This window comes from Cylas formicarius, unplaced genomic scaffold (assembly GCF_029955315.1).
Source record: "Cylas formicarius isolate icCylForm1 unplaced genomic scaffold, icCylForm1.1 PGA_scaffold_9__14_contigs__length_23061073, whole genome shotgun sequence".
Lineage (NCBI taxonomy): Eukaryota > Metazoa > Arthropoda > Insecta > Coleoptera > Brentidae > Cylas > Cylas formicarius.
The window spans coordinates 10,556,047-10,567,741 of record NW_026844365.1 but is presented as its reverse complement, the minus strand read 5'-3'; positions in this window follow the sequence as shown (position 1 = coordinate 10,567,741).

Genomic DNA, 11,695 nt, shown 5'->3' with positions numbered 1-11,695 from the left:
ACTTGTATGCAAAAATTCTGACAGTTTGTAGATTTTTACGTAGTTATTGGTTATTTGGATTGTCGTGGAAAATAACCAATTTACAGAAAAAGCGGAAAAAATCGATATGCTTCTAATATACGGAGAATGCCCAATAACCTCTCGGTAAGCTCTTGCAATCAATGGAAACAGGGTCAATTTTCAGGTAGGAACGATTATAACTTTGAGACATTTTCAACAAAATACACATTCTGAGTTGTTGGAAAACTGTTAGAAATGTTTTATTGTTGTATTGTTGTATCGGAATGTATTAGAATGCTTTTTATCTAGACAGGGTGTGACCTCTATAACTTTTTTACAGAAACTTTGACTTAATTATATAAATATAAATATAAAATGTATAAAATTGGTTTTTAACATTTTTTTTCTTCCTATTAACTTATTTTTAAACGGTTTTTAAAAATTTTCCTTCTGGAATGTTTTAAAAAGTCTTCGTTCCCACTACAGTGCCAAAAAACTAAGCTATCCTAGAAAATAAAGATTTATTACATTAAATTCTATTTGCCATTAGACAGGTAGGGAAAATTTTTATTTAAAATTGTTCTCTTTACCAATCGGTCAGGTAAATAGAAGTCATTCTGGCCTTCGCCGCCTAAACACAATTTTCAAAATGACATAATCCCAAGAGAAAACATAATTAAATTAAATTAAATGTTCAGTTTGAGAAGGAAAACCCCTGTACCGGGGATCCCATTTTGGGCACTTTTATGGGGTATATCGGTTAGAAAGTCGCAGTTTATGCGATACTATGCTACTTTTTTGTGAAATTAAACACGCTGGGATACATGGTGAAATCCAAAACTATCTGTTTTTGGATCCCCCCACCCCACCCCCGTATGTGTATGCAAGATAATAACGGCGTTGTTGCATACTATACTTTTTTTTATGAACGTTAGTTTTTGGGTATATTTTCGCAAAACAACACAAATACATTCACTGACATGACCGTCAGAATTGACAAACGTCAAAATTCAAAGGGTGTGTAATTAAAAACTGACAGTCTCGTAAGTTTTTGAAACATTTGCTCTTTTGTTTTGAATAGATAGCCAACTATCAAGTGGTGTCGAAAATAGGATACTCTGTACAATGTTTAAAACATTTGTTTTTTGTAAGAAGGCTAAAGTAAAATACCAAGCGTGTTATATTTTGGAAAATGTAACTTTAAGGCTTATCCAAGGATTTAAAAATAATACGACTTTACAAAAAAAATTCTCTTGATAATTATGACGCTATTAGTTTTAAAAATATACTTTAAAATCGCCGAAAAAAAATTTATTCTTGTTTTGGACGACACGTGGTACAAGAGGAATCGATTTTCCATCAAGAACGTTCAAGCGCGATCAATTTTTTTCGAGCAGAAGCTGACGCGCGAGCGCACCTGTTTTATGTAATCGCTCTTGTTGCATTAAAAGGTGTACGACGCGATATTTAAAGCCTCTTTGAAAATAAATATGTAACTGCGAAAGGCACAGCTGTACGCCGTAAATAATTTCATAATTTAATTGGTAAAGTATATACGTCGACTCGGATAAATTACTGGCTTCGAGAGGCCCGACGTATTACCTTCTGATTGGGATAATTTTTATGGCACAGTTAGGCTATCCGAAACTCCCGGGCCTGTAAAGATTCCGATATTTCATTTCAGTTATTTCTCTTGCAAATCAATAACTACTAATACCAACGCACTGATATTTTTTTGATTTTTGTCGGGAGGCCAAAAAAAAAAATGAAAATACAGATTTAAAACTCCACCCGAATGGGGCAAAATGAACATCCCTATAAAGACCAGCAGGGTATTCTGTGTTGTTGTTCCCTATATACGTCATCTTGGGAACCTTTAAAGGAACGTATTTCTAACTTTGAGGTTACTATTTTTATTACAAAACATCCCAAGTAACCACAGAGGTACTCTCAAAATTAAAATCACTGCCACTATAATCTGTTTCACTAAATTTGGAGACAGTGAATGGTTGAACCTTGTGCCAAATAAAACGACCCACTATACGATCTGGAAACCCCAAGTTTTGGTTAGTTTGGACTCCTGAATATTTAAAATATTATATTTTCGTTGTTACAGGGTGTCCTAAAAGTGTCCCCCCCGACATCAACTTTGTTATTTTAAATGGAAAACTCTGTATATTTCAACATTTTTGAAATCCTTGGTTAAAATAAAGGTCACTTTCTTGATTATCCAAATTTTGCATAGTTTAGGCAGAAATTGAGGTTGTGTGTTTTTTTTTTCATATTTTGATTGAACCATATAAAATTATGTTTTGATGCTACAGTTTGACAGATACGCTTCAGCTTATACAGGGTGATGCTGTTTTGCCGGATTCTATTAACAAAATCTCAAGATTTTAAAATGGAATGGAATATTTTTATTCAGATATCATTTCTGGGACAAAAAAAGGTGTGTTTGTAATTTATCTTATATTAAAATTTTACATTTTTTTTAATTTTAATTTAATTTTAATTTAAAGCTGCCCACATTAGGTCACTTATTGGCAATATTAAGTATTTCTTAAATTGCAAAGACATTATACTACTTGTTTTAAGGATATACGAATAAAACCTATTGCTAACAATACAGGGTGTCCATTAATACGTGTAAATTTTGAAAAAAATCAACTGTATACTACACACTTTAACAGATTTAATAAAACTTCAGAATTCATATTTAAAGTAACATTCAATAGTTAGTTATCTGGCTTGATTGAAAATACCTAATAACAAAAATAAACAATTATAGTTTGTAGGCTAACTAAACAAGGTAACAAATTTGAATAAATAAATCTATAGAACAAAAAGTTAACTAAAGAGAGTTCATTAATTCGGTTTTCAAAGTAACGTTAAAAATGTTCCTCTTAAAATGCTCGGTTTATCTGGCATCAAGACAACAAAGAAATATCAAAATATTTAAAAATGTAGTTGGCTATGACATCACAATCTTTTTTTTTGGCGCTTTAAGGTATAAACAAACTTTGACATTTCCGTTTGTTTTTGTTGTTTTTCATATTTCTCTTTAAAAAGTTTATAGTTGTCAGGTTTTTGTTAGTATATATTTTGTTTGTATTTTAAATAAGTTATAGTTTTTTGGTTACAATTCCGCAATATTCTGCTCAGGAACAGCTAAAATTGTATGAAGGCAATACGATCAATGGTAAAAGTGCAGCCTTAGAATTAAGGGAGTATCAAAGAAAGTTTCCGGGAGCTAAAATACCAACAAAAAAAAATGGAATGGAATTGAATTATCCAGGACCTTTTAAATCGCAGTGTTCTAAAATATAGAAAAAGGGAGAAACCGAGCACCCTTTTATCAGAAGAAACTGAATTGAACGTAATGAATTTCCCCAAAAATTCTTTGCGAGATTCAAGCAGGGACCTGAACTATTTCAGCTGTACGATGTATTTTAAAAGGCGATAAAATAAAAGCTATTTCTACAGGCGATGATAGCGATATTATGTGAATAATTGTAAGTAAATCAAGTGGGTAATAAAAGTAATTTGTAATTTTATTTTAGATTTAATCATAAATACATACATAAATAAATAAATATTGTTGAGTATCTTTCTTAACAAAACCCCACATAATTAAATACTAAGCAAAGTTCGGACCTGTTCGGCCATATTTCATTCTTACAGCTGGCCCGGGTCTTTCCTTAATTCGTATCAGTTAGTCACTTTCTTATATCTATGAACAGACTTTACATATCCACGTATTCGACCGGCGTTTTACTGTTACATAAAAAAGGTTGTTCTTTCCTCGGGGTATTTTAAAGCATCAACCTTTCCTCTGGCTCTGGTCCCTAGCCATTATTCTGCTACTATGCTGCACCTCCTAGAGCAATGCTTCACAGTTATCAGATGCCAACAGGCACCAAAATTGTGTTAACCTTTACTAACTATGCGATCTTCGTTTCATGGAGCACGCATCCAGAGATGCGATCATCGTCTTGGTGCGAGATCAATAGGTCTCCTTATTCCCAACTCCTTCACTGGCATCAAAAGATGACCCGCGTGCCCAGTGGAACCTCATACCTCATACATTTCAAAACTACCGACTATTATTGGCAGCTTTGTAAAAGGCATTGGTGTGCTGCGGCGTATAATCCTTTATCTATTGGTCCAAGGTAATTGTCCTCCAGCCTTGGATCACACGGCATCTATATATCGCCCTCATTAATATGGCATTTCAATGTTTCGTTCGCGAGCGCGCAAACTGGTAGAGCGATATTCCCGAGCTGATTTATGTCCCGCGCAGAAGAATTTCAACCACATCTCATATTTATATGACAAAAGGAGGTGGTATGTGTAACGAAATGTGTCGGAGAATCCTACGTCCTCGGTAATGGCTTCGTTGCGTACAGGGTGATGCCGGAACAATGTCGGTTCTCGCGGATCAAAGTGCGGATTTTTCGTTGGGGGATTAAATCATCTACGTGGTAGCGGCGTAAAGCAAACGAACGGACTACCGCGTGCGGACCACGCCCACATCTAACGCGGCGACATACTTTGTGAAACAGCGGTATTCGTTTACGTATCCCGTAGCACCTTGTATCGGGATTTTACGAGCCTTCGTATATTATGTCAATATATGCACGTATGGGTCTGTTGGTAGCTTTTTGTCGGTATAATTGGTATGAGAAACGAGCTCTCCGTATAAAATATCCCGCGAATGCCGGCCGCATGAATGCAACAAGGCGGGACGCCCAATTAAATTTAAATTTGCGACTATGCCCCTGAGAAACTATTTCAATCTTTCGAAAGTGTATCGGCATTTTTAGGACTCGCGACTACGCGAGAGCCAACGGACCCGACCCGACCTCCAAGACGACTTTGGTGCGGATTCCGGAAATACAGAAAAATTGGATCGAATGAACACTAGAAACTTGCATTCACGGGGTCATTGCACTGGCAGCAAGTTGCACTTTAGTTAAAAGCACAACAAGATTTTTTAATATAATATTTAGTATACTATAGCACTACACGGATGTTCATATATAGTAGCCTTTTAAAAATGTTTGGTGATTACGCTAGGAACACTTTCCTGTTTGGTTAGAAATACAACTTCCACAGGCTACTACCATTTACCAATTTTCTGACGTTTCCATAATCATCTAAGACTTAGATGATTGGCGAAACGTTAGCAAGTTCTATTAATCAACAACCAACGCAGGAAGAATCTAGAAGTTTTGTAAATAATGTAAATATTTTATGTAGTCATAGTAGCAGCTTCTTAAAACATTTCCAGTGGAATGTTTATAATTTGAGCATTACTAATTCAGTGCTGTCTGGTTATTCACAGAAGTTTATTTTGGAGATGTTATATTCACTTGTTGTCTGAAATTGTACGTGACAGGTGCGTTATTGATAATTTCCTGGATGCCTACCAACACTACCATAGTGTTGACCTTACGCTGCCAGTAAATTACGAAATGTTTGACTAGACCGTGTAAGGGCCCGGTTAAGATATAAAATGTCAGGTTATCTTCGAAAAGAAGTTATTCTGAAACTACCCAGAGATAACTAAAGGATGTTCGGAGGAGATGAAGTCTCCTTAAAAGAATTAGGGTCTCTTTAGGTGTTGGATAATTGCAGATGACCACAAGGCTAGGAAATGTCGCTTAATAAAGATGAAAATACATCAAAATAAATAAGAACTGAAAGAAAATTAAATTTATTGGAAGCAATGAAGATTAACAAAATGAGACATTCAAATGTATTGCTTAACGATTAATTAGATTTAAATAACTCTCCTTTATTGAACTTAAGTTCTCTCATCATTAATTAAGATTTTATGGTCATTTTTCAGTATATATAGTAGCAGATAGTTTGTAAATATTACATTTGATAAAGACACGGTGTTGTCGAAACAATTGTCATGTTAAAATATATAATTTCGTGAAAATCTGAACTTTTAGTTGTTATTTATTTTGATAAATGGATTTTCATCAAGTAAAAGCCACCTCAGTTCAATTTATGAAAATACTTGATTTACTATGAAACGGAAAAAAGTTGAAACCTGATCATCTCCTAGACATCCAGAGATATCTAAATATATGTAGCAGATATCCAAAGATGTGCGGTGATGTTTATCCCCAATGACTCTCGGGTCACTTATAAGTTACATCAAATAATTGCGGAGAAGACAACCAATTATTTCTTTAAAATGCCTACCTCCAAAGATGTCTAGAGATATGCTATAAATGTTCAGCGAGATTTAGGCGATGTCCAGGGCCACCCGCAGAAAATAAAGCATTCATTCATTTATATGTTAGGTCATAAAATTGCAGAGAAGATCGAATGTAAAAGTGAAAACACAAAATTTACTGTGGGACCGTGACAAATATGTCTGGAGGTGTCTAGATATATGCTGTCGAGTTTCACAGATTTGTGGAGATCTTCACGGCTAAGCAAACTTACTGACGATTCGCCAATCATCTTTAGAACTCGGAGGAATTCGGAAAATTTGTAAATAGTGTTACAGTAGCTTGTGGAGGTTTGTTTGAAAAATTACTCTTGACTAACTTGTGTATTAGATTACAAGCGAGATCAAAGGGATAACTATTATCAAAATGCAGAGAAAATAACCGACTCTAAAAAGAAAAACACGGAATTTAGTATGGACCGGTGACAAATTTGGCCACCCAATTAGTCCTTCTACATCCAGGGAAACCATGGAACCATGAAACCGTCGCAGATATTTGATATATATATATATATATATATATATATATATATATATATATATATATATATATATATATATATATATATATATATATATATATATATATATATATATATATATATATATATATATATATATATATATATATATATATATATATATATATATATATATATATATATATATATATATATATATATATATATATATATAAAGGAAAGGAAAAAAAAGGAATCTGATACTAAACCGTATCATATATATGAAAAAATTCGTACCCAATCATCCCCTGGAAATCCGGAGATGTCTAGAGAAGGTCGGTAAAATGTCTAGGGATGCTCATGGCTAATCCCGAAGTAATAGAGTATCCCTTAAAAAGTACTGGAGCTAGAAAATAAAACCGGATGACTGTATAACGTTAAGGAATTGCAGGGAAGTGAATTAATGCGTTGAAACTGTCATCGACTGTTGAGAATATAACCACCATCGCCTGCAAAGTTGTCGCCTATTGTCTGCGAGCGCGATAACGATCCGAGATAAAACGGCCGATCCCGTATCGCTCTAACAATGCAATTAGGCACGGTAATAGCGGAGTTTGTCTCGTTGGCCTAACAGGAAACAAATTGGTCCATGCGCCCGCGGCTTACGGTTTACGCGAAATATCTCGAATAATATCTGTAGTGTTAATTCGAAAAAATGGCCGCGTAAACCGATAATTTATAACGTCACGTGGCGAGAGCGGCGGCGAATTGGGACACGGCGGCGTATCGCCGAAAGTAATTGTTGCCAGGCGATTTTTTTTGGGGCAACGCGTAACACGTCGATCGGAAAAAATCGGCCCGTAAGGACCACGCGCCGGTGAAAGTTGATTTCGCGGGTGATTTCGATTATACCACCGATCGATGACGTAGTGATTCGAACGAGACCCGGTGTTCGACATCTAGTCTAAGCTCCCAATATAAAAAATATGACCTCATCGCTATACCAGATGAAACATATTTTCTTCATAATAACATTTATTAACAAATAAGTCTCCGACAATTTTTAATAAAAAATTATTTAGTAATTTTTTTTATTTTTCACCTGTTATTCTTATCCCAAATAAATTTAGTCAAAACCTATAGTTTAGTTCCAGGGAGCTGCTTGGACTGACCAGAAGCGAGTGTAGAGGACTAACAGGGGCCTACACAGGACATTGCAGGCTTAGGAGCCATCTTTGCTTGCTAGGCATTGGAGACGACCTGGAGTGCAGGTGGTGCATGGAAGGGGAGGAGACCCTGTATCATCTACTCACCGAGTGCCATGCTTTGACATGGGCAAAATTTGGACCCTGATCGATCCGGACACGGTATTGGGCTGAAGGAGTTGCTGACCTTCTATAGGAGGGGCGGCATTCTGGACGCCCTCCAGCGCGGTCTGGGGGCACGAAAGGCCCATCTGGCGGCCTAAATGCTTGCCTAAATGCTCACCTGTGATTGCCAACCTCTTCATAATTTACTTCGAAAAGAAAGCAATAGAGAAAGCAAATCTGAAGCCAAAACTATGGACAAGATACGTTGATAACGTATTTGTTGTATGGCCTTTTGGCAAGGAGGAGCTTTTGAAATTCCTAGATCATCTGAATTCCATTCACCAAAGGATTCAATTTACAATAGAACTTGAAGAGGATAACAGTCTCCCCTTTTTAGATGTGCACATCACAAGGACCGAAGATGGACACTTGGAACACACTGTCTATAGAAAACCAACACACACTAATAGATATCTGAACGCTAAATCTCATCACCACCCAGGCAGTGGCAAATACTCGCTCGGCTCGGTCCTTCAGGCTCACAAACGAGAGGAACAGAGATAAAGAACTGAAGAAAATTAGTACCTGTCTTCGACAAAACGGATACCAAAGGCGCACCATCAGCAAGGCAATCAGTAAACAACAACAGCCGCAGCAGAGAGTGCAGGACGAGACCCAACGAAGATCGATCGCCGTCCTGCCATACATCAAGGGGGTTACTGACAAAATCGGCCGAATATTACGGAAACACGACATATCAACGGCATACAAACCTGACCATACCATCGGAGCAATACTAAGAAACCCAAAACAAAAAATTACTCTGCAAAACCAAGGAGTATACAGGGTAGCATGCGGATCGTGCAGCCTGACGTATGTGGGACAGACCAACAGAAGGATTTCAGCCAGGCCCCAGGAACATCGTTTAGCCATAAGAAACAAACAAACAACATCTGCTTTGTTTCAGCACCAACATCAGACAGGCCATAAAATTGATTTCGGCACTTGCAAACAAATAGCTAATATTCCTGATTTTAGGACTAGGATTATACGAGAGGCCATCGAAAGCCATCGAAATAGAAAAGTCCGGACACCTCAATACGAGAGACGACGCTCTACATTTATCCAACACGTGGAGAACGATAATCAAACAGCAGAGCGATGCGCAGCAGCCAACGGGGACATCGCAACTACGATCGGGCGAAATTAACAACGCGACAATTCAGGGGGCGGAGTCACCTCCCACGCACGCACAAGCAGCACTGTTACCATCTCTGGCGCAGAGTATAAATACCGCACGCACCGCCGATAACCTCCCAGTGTTCGAAGTGTTTTCGGAGCGCGAGCATTGAAGATGCCAAGTGAGATTTTCCAGTCGGATGCAGGATTCCAGTCGGAGTTCAACGAGCGAACGGATGGATGATATCCCGGAATATAGTGTCATCACATTTTTCCATCCGTGAATCAATACGTGAGAATATATATGAGAATATATATATCTAAAATATGTTCAACGTCGCAGTGTTGCCGCTTTTATCGAGAAGTATATATATATATATATATATATATATATATATATATATATATATATATATATATATATATATATATATATATATATATATATATATATATATATATATATATATATATATATATATATATATATATATATATATATATATATATATATATATATATATATATATATATATATATATATATATATATATATATATATATATATATATATATATATATATACTTCTCGATAAAAGCGGCAACACTGCGACGTTGAACATATTTTAGATAGATAAAGAATCCTATGTGACCAAATTTTTAGTAAGTTACTACATCCCACTTTCCCAAAATATATAATGTTCTATCAACTATTAGACAAAGTCTGATTTTTGCCTGACGTTTTGTTTAATACTTTTAAACTTCATCAGAGCCTATAATCTAAAATACAAGATGTTGCTAAGAATGCGAAATTAAAAAGTTAGATTAAAAATTCTTGATAAAAACTCACGAGTAAGATTCAATCGTGGAAATAAAAACAATTTATAACCACATACTTCAACCAAAAATAGATACAACGCAAAGTGGGTAAAATTAATAGTCAACATGGTAGTTTACCTCAAGTTAAAAGGGAACACCAAAATCGGTAAGGGCATAGAAAAAAAACACACAAAATTGGAAGGTGCACTCTTTTATATTTTTTGATACTTTTACTAAAAAAAAAATAAGATGTCTTTTTTTTTTCAATTTAGCCATTATTATACATTTTTTTTACTTTTCGTTAGTTTCTTCGTCATTTTAAGTGCCCAATTTCTTTAATTTAGTCCCGAGCGTAATCATTCTGCTATTTAATGGGGGAGATCCCGTAACCACACATAACAAACAAAACTAAATGAAAAAAATTATTCTAACGAGCGATCGGTTTTTTCTATCGCCTCGTTTTGTGTAACCGCCGTTAGCCACGCTAAACCAATTAGGCAAGTTTTGTTCTTAATTGTTAATCGAGTTAATAGGCGTGGACGTGTGATATGCTCCGTGGCGGCGGCTAGAGGAAGAAAAAAAACTAATTATCCGCGTACAATTAGGTTCGTTAGGATTGCCGTAGGAAGGTGTTAAACAAAATGTTTTCACCTGCTGATTCGATTCAGATAAGGCTTGTCGTATTGAAATCGCTGGCCGTCACGTTGGCATATTCTCGTGAAATACAAAGATAAAGCTTATGGGGGAGGTTTTGGAGGTCGAGTTTTTAGAGGAGCGTTTAGAAGTAGAGCTGGTAGAGGACTTTTTGAAAATAGAAATTGCAGAGGACTTTAAGAGGTTCACCTTCTAGGGGAGCTTTTAAAAGTAGAACTTTAAGAGGTTGGTCTTTTAGGTGAGCCTTAAGAGGAACGTTAAGAATTACTTTTTTAAAGATATTTATGCATCTAATAACTTGTGGCCGCTTTGAGAGACTATTGAATACTTTTAGACACTGGTAATAATGACCCATTTCAGTCGCTGTAAATCGTTGATGAGGAAAACTAAATTTCAATGTCCGTCTGAGATAAACTCACTAGTGTATGGCGTAATTGTCTGCAAGACTATCCATTTTCTATAGTCAGCAGTGTTCTAGGCTATTAAACTTCCGCACAGCAGTATTCCATACCTAGTGTGACTTCCAAATTTTGCATGACGCAACATCTTTTTAGTTTCGATTTTATTATGTAGGATTTCAGAACCGGAAAAGTATAACACACTGTATTTACTTTACCCACAACATACCAAGGTGCGAATCCCAAGTCAATATACTATCCAGAATTTGTTTTTATTGTTTAGTCCATAGGCCACTGATGTTTCATTCACATAAAACTGACTTGACATTGGGGCCCCGTTCAGCCCACGTTACTGTCTATGCGTAATTTGAACCATCGGTCATACATTTATCTTCTCCACTTTATTGCCGTTTCAATCCATACCGAAAGTAAAACAAATTTCAGAATCGCAGTACCTCATACGTCAAATTAATTTGACAAAGTATAAATCACTTTTTCCAAAACTTCTGGAATCGTCCTGCCTCGGTTATTGTTTAGAAGAATTTGCCAATCATCCTGATGACTTCTTCAGAGCTTAACTGACACTTGCTTGCATTTTACTCTGTACCTGCTTATATATTGATTGAT